Here is a 13546-nt window from a genome sequence, read left to right as displayed (position 1 = left end):
GTTTGATAAAGTTCAGTCTGACCCCTCTTCAAAGAAGACGATTGTCCCTCCACAACCTCCTCAATTCCTACAACAACAAGCTGGGGGATCTACCTCAGGGGCATACCCCCACCCCTCATCAGAGATGTATCCACTACCTCCACCTCAAATGTATGGTCCTCCCTTAGATTCTTACCCTCAACAAGGTGTATATTCTCACCCTCTGCCTCAAAGATTTCCCTAGCCTCACCCACGAGCCCCCCTCCTTTCTACTCCCTCGACCCCTCCAGCTAAAGAGGCCCCCCCTGCAACAGAACCTGGATTCAATGACCTAGCCAAGGCCCTAAATGATCTTTGGCTTGAGATGGTGGGCATCAGAAATCAAGCCAACCACCCTCCAAGAGACCGTGCTAATGTTGTATGCTACGAGTGCCACCAGAAGGGTCATTATCGCACAGAATGCCCCAATATTCCAAGGGTGAATCTTCTAAGTGAATCTGGCACTGAGGATTCTGATGTAGAGATCCTTGACCTCAGGAAAATAAGTCGCACCACCTCAGACCCCTCTCCAAACCGTGGACTGGGCTGCCCTAGGAAGAAGGTGTCCTTCTCAGAGCCCTTAGATGCTGAGATGGCAGACCCACCAATAGAGAAGACTAAAAGATCCCACAGGAGTAAGTGGTCACCCTCGAATTTTCCTATCGACTCGGGGCAAGAAGACTATTTGGTCGTTTAGGACCTTGCTCATCGTTCTTTGAGCATCATGCTCCCTCAACTAATAGCATTAAGCCCTAAGGTGAGATGTGAGCTGTAGCAAGGGCTCTCAACAAGGAGGAACAAGAAAAAGGGAAAGGTAAGAGAGGTATCCTCTATCTCTGAAGAAATTGATCGGCACCCACATATAGTCGATGTCATCATTGATAATTGCCATGTCAAAAATGTGTGTGTTGATGGGGAGCTGCATGTAATATCATGGTGCCCCGAATCATGAAGAAATTGAATTTGAAATGTAGAAGGCATTCCTCCACTCGAATCAAGGTAGCAGATGGTCGACGACTTGCCACCCTGGGAGTCATTGAGGATTTGCCCATCACTGTTAATGGGTTCACCACCACTATCAATTTCTATGTAGTGGACATTGAAGATATAGGCACGAGTTACCCATCCATACTTGGGAGACCATGGTTGAGAAAGAGTGATGCAGTCAGCTATTGGAAGATAGGACACATGTCTTTTGGTGCTTCTAAGGAGAAGATCCCGGTGCAACCCAGTGCCATGGAACCAGAAGAAGAAGAGGAGCAAGATAGTGATACTCTCTCATCCTCGGTGTCTGAATCAATGGAAGAATCAGATGGGGGGGAGGAATTCTCAGAGGAGGAAGTTTACATGATGGAGGTGTCTCCGACCCCGCCACTTGCAGAAAAGGTAACAGCTAGTCCTCAACAGCTTGAATCTATGCTTTCCCCAGACCTCACTCCAAGTGAGAAGATGAGTTTCTAGAAATGTTCAAAGATTTCCCTGACCTCTTTGCAACTAGCTACCACCACCTTCGCCATGTGACTGCATAGAGGACAAGATAGAGCTGAAGCCTAATGCGAAGCCTGTGACTCAGAAGTATCAGATATTAGGGCCCCTGTAGACCGATGCTTTGTGCTCGGAGTTGCAGAAGCTTGTAGAGGCTAGGTTTATTGTTCCAGTTCACAATACTGAATGGGTTTCACCAGTGGTAGTCACCCCAAAGAAAAACAACAAGTGGCGGGTCTACATCGACTATAAGAAACTCAATGCAACCACCAAGAGGGATCATCATCCTCTACCCTTTCAAGACCTCATTCTTGAGAAGGTAAGTGGTCATGAGATGTATACTTTCAGTGATGGTTACTCTAGGTTTTATTAAATCAGAATTGCCAAAGAAGATGTGCTTAAAACCACATTTGCCACACCCTGGTGGGGGACATTTGTATTCAAAGTAATGCCATTTGGCCTCACCAATGCTCCTGCTACCTTTCAAAGATTTATGCAGATGATGTTTGCTCCTTATTTGGGGGATTTCTTGGAGGTGTTTTTAGATCATTTCTGTAAATTCTCGTCAAGTAAGGAGCATGTCATGAAGGTTAGATTAGCCTTCCAAAGGGTCAACGATGCAAATGGCAATCTCAACCCTGAGAAATGCACCATTAGAGCCACTCAAGGGAGGTTACTAGGACATATTGTCTCATTCAAGGGCATCAAGCCTGACCCCGAGAAGGTAGAAGCCATCCTCAAGCTCTCCCTGTCTACAACCAGACATTAGGTATGCTCATTTGTTAATCTAGCAGGATACTATCACCGCTTCATTGATCAATATGCTGCTTTGACATGACCCATGACTATGCTATTAAAAGATGGGGTTGATTTCTCTTGGGATGAGGATTGTGATCATGGGTTTGCACAAATCAAGAATGCTCTGGCTTCAGAACCCATTCTCTGGAATCAAGATTGGTCAAAGAGTTTTTATATCAATTCTAGGTTTGGTGAGCACACTCTGGTAGGAATTATTCTCTAGCAAGGGGAGGATCAGTTCATGTATCCCATTCGATTTGCTTCTCGACAATTGCTCGACACTGAACGATGCTATTCAGAGGCTGACAAGCATGCCTTGTCTTTGGTGTTTTGCATTGATAAATTTAAGCATTATGTGGCTCGAAAGTCCTTCATTATACTCAGTAGCACTGGTCTTGCAAAGTAGGTTCTTCAATCACCAAATCCCATGGGCTAGTTGGTGAAATGGTTGGCAGTTCTACAAGAATATGATTTTTCTTTCAAAATTGTAAAAGGGGGTCGTTCCAACTTGAAGAATGCTTTGATTGATTTAGAGGAGTGCCTTGATGTAACCCTTGTAGTAGCCATAGAAGTTGGGGGTCCATGGTATGGTGGTATCTATAAGTTTTTGACTGCTTTCTCCTTTCCTTCAGAAAGTACTAGCTATGAGAGAAAGAAGATTCACAGAGATAGTAGGCACTACACCCTCCTTGATGGGGTGTTGTACCGTCAAGGCATGGATGGGGTACTAAGATGGGCCATTGATGCAAATGAAGTGCCTAAGGTTTTGAAGCATTATCATGATGGATTTTGTAGAGGCCACTATGCCAGTGACTATACAGCTAAGAAGATTTTACATGCTGGATACTATTGGCTGACCTTGTTCAAGGATGTCCCTTTGTATTGCAAAACCTGTGAACCATGCCAATTCTTTGGTAGGAAGAATTTGCATCCTGGGCAACATCACCCAGTGATGTCCATCCATCCGTTTCAGAAGTGGGGAATAGACTTTGTCAGGCCCTTGCCCATGACTGCTCGCAAAAAGAAGTATCTTTTGGTAGCCACTCAGTATGTCACTAAGTGGGCTCAAGCTATCGCCCTCCCTGTTGCAAATGGTAAGGCAGTATTAAATTTCATATTTGAACGTATGTGCACAAGGTTTGGGACACCCATGGAGATTGTCTCTGACCATGGGAGTCCATTCTTAAATGAAGTAGTGGAGTTACTCATGGATCACATGGGTATTGATCATCACACTTCTAGCATCTATTATCCGACATCCATGGGTCAAACAGAGCAGACCAATGGCCTCCTTTGTAAAACCATGGGAAAAATGGCCATAGGGAACAAGAGCCAATTGGATCAGAAGGTCACTGAAGCCGTGTGGGCTTACAACATCACTCATAAAATATCTACAGGTCACACTCCTTTTAAGGTGGTGTATGGTACTGAGGCCATTTTACCACTAGAGATAGAGATTCCAGCTTTGAGATTGGCACAAGAATAGAGGATGATAGAAGATGAACATGTAGAGGCCAGATTGGTACAACTTGAGAAGTTAGATGAAACCCGATGCCTTGCACTACACCAAACAAAGGTCCAAAATAATCGACAAAAGGCTCGCTTGGATGCTAAGATTCGCAAGGGATGGGAAAGACACTTTGCTGAGGGGGATGTTGTGCTATGCTTTGATAACAGATTGGAACACCAAATGGATAAGAAGTTTCTACCACTGTGGACTGGTCCATACAAAGTCATCAAGGAACGTAGCAATGGGTCTATACAAGTTTAAGAACTGCATGAACCATATGGCAAGAAGGTGATCAACAAGCATTACCTCAAGCCTTTCTTTGTGCATGATGGACCCAGGCATGGAAATGCTATGCATTCCTTGCTTGGGGGGGGGAATTGTTATGGATAATATTGTCTAAGGAAAAAGGCATTAATATGTGTGTGTGTTTGTATATGTGGCAATAGTATAATAAAATATGGTGTGCATAGGGCCCAGGGTTGAGGTGGCAGGGCATGACCATGTGCCATCCTTCCATGTAAGAGGACCCATAAGGTGTGTTGTACATAATCCATGATAGTAATATTATAAAATGTAAGGTGGCATGGCTCCTCCATGTGCCACCCCTCCACCTAGGCTGCATTTAGTGAGATATGGCTCAAAGTCCATGGGAGAAGTAATATAAAATAGGTGGAGATGGATATTATATTGAGTTATTCCCTCCATATGGGATAGGCCCATGTGGGGGAGGTATAGAAGGTCCAAGAGAGCAAGTTAAATAATGGGGAAAGTAGGATGAGGTGGCAAGATTCCTTGTGCCAACCCTCCACTTGTCCTCCTAGAGGTTTGAACATATTATGTGCAGGAGAAGGTTTTACTAGGTCTTATTGATCTAGTTTACGTCAGCACAGAGGATCAAGTAGCTAACATATTCACGAAGGCATTGGGTGCAGAGAAGCTATGCAAGTTTAGAGACCTGCTTGGTGTGCAGGAATTGGGATTGAGCTTGAGGGGGAGTGTTGAGATATCGAGCTTCACTAGTGATATGCCAGGGTGACCATTGTGCATTTATGTCACCGACTTGTTAGCTGCAAATGCGGTTGGTACACTGCCCACGAATAATAGCTGGATGAGAACTATCCTTATGTACTCTAGTTCGTGGCTCAGTTAGTATGCCACCTTAGTTAGCTGAGTTTTCTTTGTACTAGAGTTCTTTTGGCTTACACAACTAAGAAGAGGAAAACTATTTTCAGCCTCCACCTTTGTGTGTATTCCCCCATTGTGTATGTGAGAAAGCCACAAGTGAGACTCCTTCCTTCTCTCCCACTATCTTCATAGATACATGATCCATGGTTAAGAACACCACAAGAAGGAATTGCACTGGGGGAGAAGCGATTGTCATCAAGCTTTTCAACAAACACTCAAAGCGATCCTCGTTCCAATTTCTACTTCTGCTTGGTCCATACATTACATCCAAAAAAGCAACCCCTATTGCCATTGGCTCTTGGTACACATTATGTATAAATTCCATTCCCTCCATGTTTGAACTGACTGTGTAGAACCTCCAAGGCTGGGTGGAATTCGGTCCATGACTTGAACCTTCACTTTGTCCCATAATCCACCTCAGATACCCCTTTGCAGGATCAGGCAATGGTGGAGTTTCCTTGCCCTATTGAAGCTTCAGTTTTAACCATGAATCAGAGCAACCACGAATCTGATGATACAATTCTGGAGTAATTTTAAAATGTAATCTGCACTCATCCCAAATTTTTAACATTAAAGAAGGCCGTTCTGCCGATATAAACATATAAAGTTCTTCTTGTAGTGCATAGCTCATCCTTCAATATCAAGAATCATGGCATCAGTCTTTGTTTTAGTTATGACAACTCTACCTTCCTTAATGTCATTTTGAATTTGACCAATTTGATCATCACTCAATCCACGCAAACATCTAAACATTGAGACTGTGGGTTGCCTATGGCATTTTCCATCTTGTGAATATTTGCCTGCAATGTAATCCTCAAGGATGGAGATCCAACCATCATGAATGGCATCGCTTGTAATTATCACATGTACATCCTTCGTGGCAAAGCTATTGCCCAATGTTACCTTGCCAGTGTCAATGAAAGCATAAAAAATATATGAATCCATTAGAATGCAATAATTAAGAAAAAATTCTTGTAAAAAATGATTCATAATTAAAATATGTACTGACATCCCAATTCTCACGATCTGGATGTCCTTTTGCAAGCCCTTGTTGTGCTTTCTTGGGTTTGTTAAAGAGAATCCATTGTCCCCTCACTTGCTTAAGTATATCAATGTATGGAGATTGTCTCAAGATATTTTGAGACTCCAGGTTTGCCATCTTTGATATCTCCACACAAAAGTGTGCGGGACAATTCACTACAATCCTCACCTGACGGGTGCAGTAATAGTTCTTTCTTTGTGCCATGCTGTTATCATCATTAGATGTGAATATTTTAGTAGCATATATTGAATGTTGTCCAAATAGTATCCAGTAGTGGCACTTGGTGAAATCCTTTTTATCTACAATTTCTAGGGGCTGCTTTGTTTCAAGATTGAAAGGCATTAAATCTGCTACAGCAGCAGGAGGCCTAGAGTTATAACTGAAGTCTGTAGCAAAATTCTCCACATGCTCTTTATTCAATCCTCTATATACATAGCTTGGAGGAGCTTTTCGACATCTTGCAATTGGAATTGGAAATGTTGCATGCAACCCGAATGGGTAGTATTTTTCATATTCCACCAAGCCTGATGGTTTCTTTTGCGCTTTTTTTCCTATGACCTTTCCACTTGGCTCCAATTCACTACCACTGCTTCTTTCCACAACTACTAGCATACCCTCTATTGGTGCTCCTTCCTCTGGTATATCAATTATAGTGAGCTTTCCTTTCTTTGCCCCTTCTCCACTACCACTCGGTGCTTGAACCATAGTCAACTTTCCTTTCTTTATTCCTTCCCCACTATCTTCCCCACTCTTGCGCTTCTTTAATGTTGCTAAAACTTTGTGATATGATTCAATGATTGTTGTCACTGTGTCAATTTCATTTCCATCAATTGATTCAACACTTATCTAGCCTCTTGAGTGCATGTTGTCATCTACATCAAACTTCATACGAGATGCTTCATAATCACTAGGATCTAAGAGAAATTTCTTATTTTGATTTATAATGATTAACAATCCTCTATCTCCCTCTTTTCCAACCACATCTTCTGTGATTTGCTGTACCGATCCAACACAAGTGTATGCACTTTTGTTAGGTAACAAAACAAATAAGTGAACTCGTGTCAACTGTGCTCCCTCAATACTTTATATGTCAAAGTACCAAGGTATGCTTTTTTCTCCCCAAATCTTTTCAAAGCACTAAGGTTTGGGGAGATTTGGCTATGCAGCCAAATCTTGCTAAATTCTTTCTAATCAGGAGGGTCTAGGGAGATTTGGCCATGCGGCTAAATCTTTTCAAAGCAGCAAGGTTTGGGGAGTTTTGGCTCTGTGGCCAAATCTTGCTAGCTTGTTTCTAATCACGAGTGTCTAGGGAGAAGTAGCAAGTTTCTTCCTAGCTTCTTTCAAATCACCAAGGTCTAGGGAGATTTGGCTGCACGGCCAAATCTTGTATGTTTTGAAAGAAGCTAGGAAGATTTGGCTGCATGGCCAAATCTCCCCATTGAAAATTCAAAATTCAAATCTTAAGAGTGAAATTTCAAATTTGAAAATTCAAAATTCAAAATCTTAGATTCAAAATTTAAAATTCAAAATTCAAAATTGAAATTCTGAATCTTAGATACAAAATTCAAATTTCAAATTTCAAGATCTGAAAGTCAAATCAGATACTCAAGACCTTACTTTCAAGTCACACTTCAAGATTCGTACTTTTACAAGACTGTTGCTTTCAAATCGTAGTGTTTCGAAATGGAAAAGATGGAGAACATGCAAGAATCAGGTACACTTGATTTTTCTTTTGTATTCTTACTTGGATGATTGAGCTGCCATTCTTGTTTGTGAGCTTGTGCTCTTTGGATGCCGCATGGAACTCTTGAGGGAGGAGATGCTGCACGAAACTATTGAGGAAGGAGAGACCTCGAGCATGGAACTGTTGAGGGAGGAGAGGCCGCACAGAACTGTTAAGGGAGGAGAGACCTCGAGCATGGAACTATTGAGGGAGAAGAGGCCTCGAGCACGGAACTGTTGAGGGAGGAGGCTGCACAGAACTAGAAGGTGTGGAAGAGAGGAGAGGGTGCAAGAGGCTAGAAGATGCACGAGCGAGGGCTGTGCGAGAGTGAGGGCCGAAAGACACAAGAGGAGAGGGCACAAGGAGAGGGCGCAAGGATGAGAAGAGGGCGCAAGGAGAAGAGGCCAGAAGATGCAAGAGGAGACAACAAAAGGAGGAGGAGGGGGCTGCGAGGGAGCGAGGGAAGGATGGAGAAAAAGGGAAGCTTGGAGGGAAGGCAATGTCCACAAAAAGCATGCTCCCTCCAATCCCCCAACAAAGGGTGTAGAGCCCAAAAAAAAAAAAAGGACCTCTTTCTAATCCAACTATTGAGTGTGGAACCTATGGAAAGTTTAATTAGTAATGTAAGTTTAAAATCTACATAGTTAAGTGCACATTGTTAGGACAAATCTAGGATGGGGGGACCTCTCATTTTGACATATTTTTGAACTTTTTTGCTTGCAATTAGCTAACCAAGGGTGGAGGAGTGTTTTCCAAGAACTACCCCATCTAAGACATTGTCCTAAGGCTCTCAAACCACCCTAGTTACACATTTGAGATCTAGGAAGGGAGAGAACAAAGTGAGCCTAGCACTTGATCTCCCATGAAGACGAATTCAATTCCTTCTCATAGTTTTACTTTTTATGCTGGCTTAAAAGCTTTGTTTAGCTTTGCTTTTTAAAGTTTTCGTTTTTTAATAGTTTTAGATTTTCAGGTTTGCTTTTAAAGTAAAAGTATGATTTTAAAGTGTTATAGCGTGAATCATGAAAAGCATGTACGATGGTTTTGAAAGTAGGATCTCTAGATACTAATTTCAAAATTTGAAACTTGAAATTTGAATTTTAAAATTTAAAATTTGAATTTTAAAATTTAAAATTTGAATTTTGAATTTTGAACTTTAAATTTTAAATTTTAAAATTTGAATTTTCAATTTTTAAATTTAATGTTTGAATGTTTGAAGATTTGGCCATGTGGCCAAATCTTCCCACTAATTTGAAAGAAGCTAGCAACATTTGGAAGCACGGCAAAATTTTGTCAATCCCTGGTGCTTTGAAAGATTTGCCCACATAGCCAAATCTCCTAGAACCTGGTGATTTGAAAGAAGCATGCAAGATTTGGTTGCACGGCCAAAACTCCCCATACCCTAGTGCTTTGAAAGAAGCCTACAAGATTTGGCCACAACCAAATCTTCTCAGTGCTTTGAAAGAAGTCATCAAGGTCTCGAAGGATTTGGTCGTGCATCCAAATCTTGCTAGCTTCTTCGAAAGCACCAAGGTCTGAGTAGATTTGGCTATGTGGCCAAATCTTATTGCTTCTTTCAAAGCACTAGTGTCTTAGGAGATTTGGCCATGTGGCCAACTCTTGTTGGCTCCTTTCAAAGCACCAGGGTTTTGACCATGTGGCCAAATCTTGTGGGCTTCTTTGAAAGTACCAGGGTATGTGGAGATTTGGCTTCTTTCAAACCACCAAGGTCTAAGTAGATTTGGTTTTGTGGATAAATCTTGATGGTCTCTTAAATGCACCAGCGTCTCGAGAGATTTGGTTGTGTGGACAAATCTTGCTACATGGCTCGGCTATCTTTGGCAGGCAAGGCCCTTGTGGTCAATCAGGTCCTTCTTGCCACCTTTCAAAGCACCATGGTCTGTGAATATTTGGCCATGTAGCCAGATTTTGCTGGCTAAAATTCAAAGCACCAAGGTTTAGGAAGATTTGGTTGTGTAGTGAAATCTTGTAAAGCACTTTCATCCTAAGTCACACCATCAGATATCAATATTGAACTATAACAAATGTTGTGTATGCAGGTGCCACATTGAAAGTGGGGGTTAAAGTCAACTTGCTTGTCAATGGAAAGATTGTTGCCATTGGGACAATATTCTCTACATCACATGATGACATGTGCCAAGGTGTGCCCTTGGAAGAAAACAATGTATCAGTGGCGATCGATATTTGTATGGATGAAAGTGCACTTCTTCCATTTCCTACAATGGATGCATTCTTAGTCTATGAGGATTTGGGTAGTGTTGTTCGTTGGAAAGCACGATCAATGAGTTGTGTGGACAGTGTCAATGGAGCTATTGTACCAATGAATGATATAACATCCGATACCATTAATGTTGAACCTCTATGTGAATATGATGAGTTTTCCATTTGAGAATCATGGAAGGAAAAGAAAGTTTTAATATGGGATGAGCAGAAAACGAAGAGCATTGCTGAGGGTGTTGTTTTGTATGTCTACCCATTTGAACCTATAAATTTTTAGATGCTTGGTGTATGGGTGTGGGAATTAAAAAGTATCATAGTGATGTATCAGGCATCGATATTATCCACTTAATAAAATGGCCCATTGCACAAATAACCTTTTTAGATGGAACTTCATTAAGAATCGATGACACCATGAATTTTCCAGGTGGTTCTAGGCAAAATCACATGGAAGATGAGGACCCAAAGGAAAATCCACAAAAAAGAGGCGTTACTGCATGATAAAGAAGAAAGCTAAAAAATTGCCATGCCATAGGCATCATCTAGACTCACAAGGGATGCAGTCACATAAGTATCTATGACTGATTGTTGTAAACAAAATTGTTGTCAATTTGCAGATCATCAAATGATATCCAAATTACACATAGTTTATTGGGGCCAAAGTTTGGAGGCTCGCACCAATTATGTATATGACATTCTTGGGGTTGCTTGTCGAAAAGATGACAATGGGCAGCTCAAAAATGTCTTTTCATTGAATGGTATTCAAGTTTGTTGTAGAGCATGGTATGAAATGCATGGTATTCCAAAAACAACATTTTATCGATATAGGAAGCAATTTGAAATTGGTAACAAAGGTGTGCATGGTAATAAAGCAATCATGCGGAGAGGTTGGGACCACACAGAACTGGGTAGAGCCATAATCCAAGATTTTGTGGATAACAATTTTGAGCGTATGCCACACAAAAGTAGAACACTTCAAGATGGATCAAGGGAAACATAGCTGGTGATACTGGATGTATACAAGCAAGTTGATATTCTCTATGAGGTTAACATGTAGTTAAAGCATAGTTTGGGTTGTAAGGAGATGTCAACTTCCACATTCAATTGTATATGGAACTCTAAATTCAAGCATGTAACTTTGTCAAAAAAAAGTGAATTCTCTAAGTGTGGTTTATGTAGTGCAATTAGCTTGCAGCAACAAAATGCCAAAATGAATGTAATAAGTTGATGGAAGATAGAAGAAAGCACATGTTACAACAAAAAAGTTATAGAAATGTGTATTGCACTTGGTGCAGATTTTCTAAAATGTATCCTCAGACATACTTGTGCATTATCCATGATAAGATGGACCAAAAGAAGATAGCCATCCCTAGATTATGCAATCGTTCAAAGGACACAGACAAATCCTTTCAGCACCTAGTGGCTTTGATTGGCATGATAACACATGGACATGGTCAAGGACGTTATGGCCACTTTTCTTTATCCTTGAGGCCGTCGGATCCTAACTTCACAATCGGTTCATTGGCTTTGTGTTTGAGAAATCTTGAAAGATTTGATAACCATGCACTTGGAGATTTGGTACATGATGGGATGCCAAGGTCTGACAATGCTCTGTTAAATGCACTAACCTCAAGAGAAGCATTGGATTCTCACTATGTTTCTAATGACAAGCAACAACTTCATCTTGGAGTAGTGGGTGGAACATTCAAAGACCTTGGACTTGGAAGTTCCCATCAAGAAAATCCTTATAAGAAACTACCCGAACACATATTGTTGCAGTTGGATAATTGTCGTTCTGAAAACAAGAATAGGTACTTGTTTGCATACCTATCATTACTTGTTGCTCGAGGGATTTTCAAGTCAATTCAATTGGGATTCTTGATGGTTGGGCATACACATGACGATATTGATGCAATGTTCAGCAGGTTTTCAGAGAGGTTAAGAACTAGCCAAACATTGACATTTGCACATCTCATGGATACTTTTAGACAATGTGAGGAGTCTTCTCCAACACCATTTTTGGTAACGGAAGTCCCTGATTTCAAGAGCTATGTTGATGGATGCCTATGCAATGGGCAAGATGATTTAGTGGGACACTCAAAGCCTCTCCAATTTCGGTTCTTTATGTGAAATGAAGTTCCTATCATGCAAAATAAAGTGCATCCATGATCGTTAGATTGGCAACCAAGTGATAGTGGCATTGAGTTGTGGAAGAGACATCCGGATGGTCATCCAATGCTACCAAGTGGAGAGCCACCTTGTGTACCCATGTTCAAGTATGTGAAGGATCACTCAGATGTGATAGTTGGTATCAAGGAGTATGTACACTTTTGGGGAAAATGGGCACACCTGCAAGGTCCAGAAGCATCTTTCACAAAGTTTTACAAGCCGGTAGTGAAGTACTGGAAGAACATGATTGATGAGTTTGATAAACCAAACAATAGTATAGAGGGCATGTACAAGAGATTTTGGCCAAAGATGCAACATATTGATTCTGTGTAAGTAGTTGATAATGAAAACTATGAGTTTCAAGGAATTGAAGAGTCAAATGATCACTACTGTGGACCTCAAAGGAAAAAGCCAAAACAATCATTTGATCTAATGGTTGATGTACAAAAAGGACACTTTATTTTGGTCTGACAAGCAAAAAAAATTTACCCAATTTGGCTAGGCATTGCTCAAACTGATGTACAGAAGGATAATAAATCTAAAAATTTCAAGAAGGTTTTCATACAATATTGGGCACCTATATGCAAAAGACGCAATGCACAAATTGAGGAGGTGTATGTAGATTGTTGGAACAAGATTTAAATGTGCAATAAAGGTGATCCTCCACATTGGGAATCTGTTGATGCTATTGTATGGTCATGGGTTCCAAAAGGTAACCTCTCAAAGAAGGTTTCCTCAAAGAGCAGCAACCTCCCCATCAAAGTCAAGATACCAACCATTGCATGCAAGTAAGCTTTATCTAGTTTGTGTCATAGTACAGATTCCAACTCTGATGCTGACTCCACAATGGAGTGAAGGTACTTGAAAAGCATGACTTTTTTTTCCTTGCACAACGATAATTTAATTGAATACTGACAAACATTTGGAAGGTATGACATTGATATTTTTTCTTTATCTTTTTTTTTGCAAACCATTGCTTTGTGGTTGCAAGTTTTGCACACTTGACAAAATATCAAGGACTAGTGTTGCATTCTTACTTTTTCTCCAACTAAACTAAAATGGTGTTTTTGAACCCCACCTTTTTTCGAGAAGAGACAAAAAATGCTTCGCTAAACTCAAAGATATGATGTTTTTTTCTCGGCTAATTCAGAACATTCACACTCCAAACTGTGAGTTTCATATACAACAATACTTTGCACACACCTCAACCTAGTTGAAAGATACTTGCATGCAAATTAGAAGTTTGAGATAAAGGATTTGGGAGAGCTGCGTTATTTTTTGGGCATTGAGGTGATTAGATCACCAAGTGGGATATGGCTCTTACAGAGGCAGTATGGATTGGACATGCTGTCCAAATATGGGATGATAGGCTGTAAGC

At 41.0% G+C, this 13546-nt stretch overlaps 1 pseudogene; it reads right to left on the bottom strand.

Moving 5' to 3' along the window:
* Nucleotides 1-5623: 5623 nt before the first annotated feature.
* LOC147879735 (uncharacterized) lies at nt 5624-6926 on the bottom strand (annotated as a pseudogene).
* Between the last annotated feature and the right edge of the window lie 6620 nt (nt 6927-13546).

The sequence above is a fragment of the Dipteris shenzhenensis genome, chromosome 33 (assembly GCF_047967505.1).
Source record: "Dipteris shenzhenensis isolate YYH24624 ecotype China chromosome 33, Dip_SZ_1.0, whole genome shotgun sequence".
Lineage (NCBI taxonomy): Eukaryota > Viridiplantae > Streptophyta > Polypodiopsida > Gleicheniales > Dipteridaceae > Dipteris > Dipteris shenzhenensis.
Note: the sequence above shows the minus strand (reverse complement) of the source record. Positions and strands in the feature narration are given on the sequence as shown.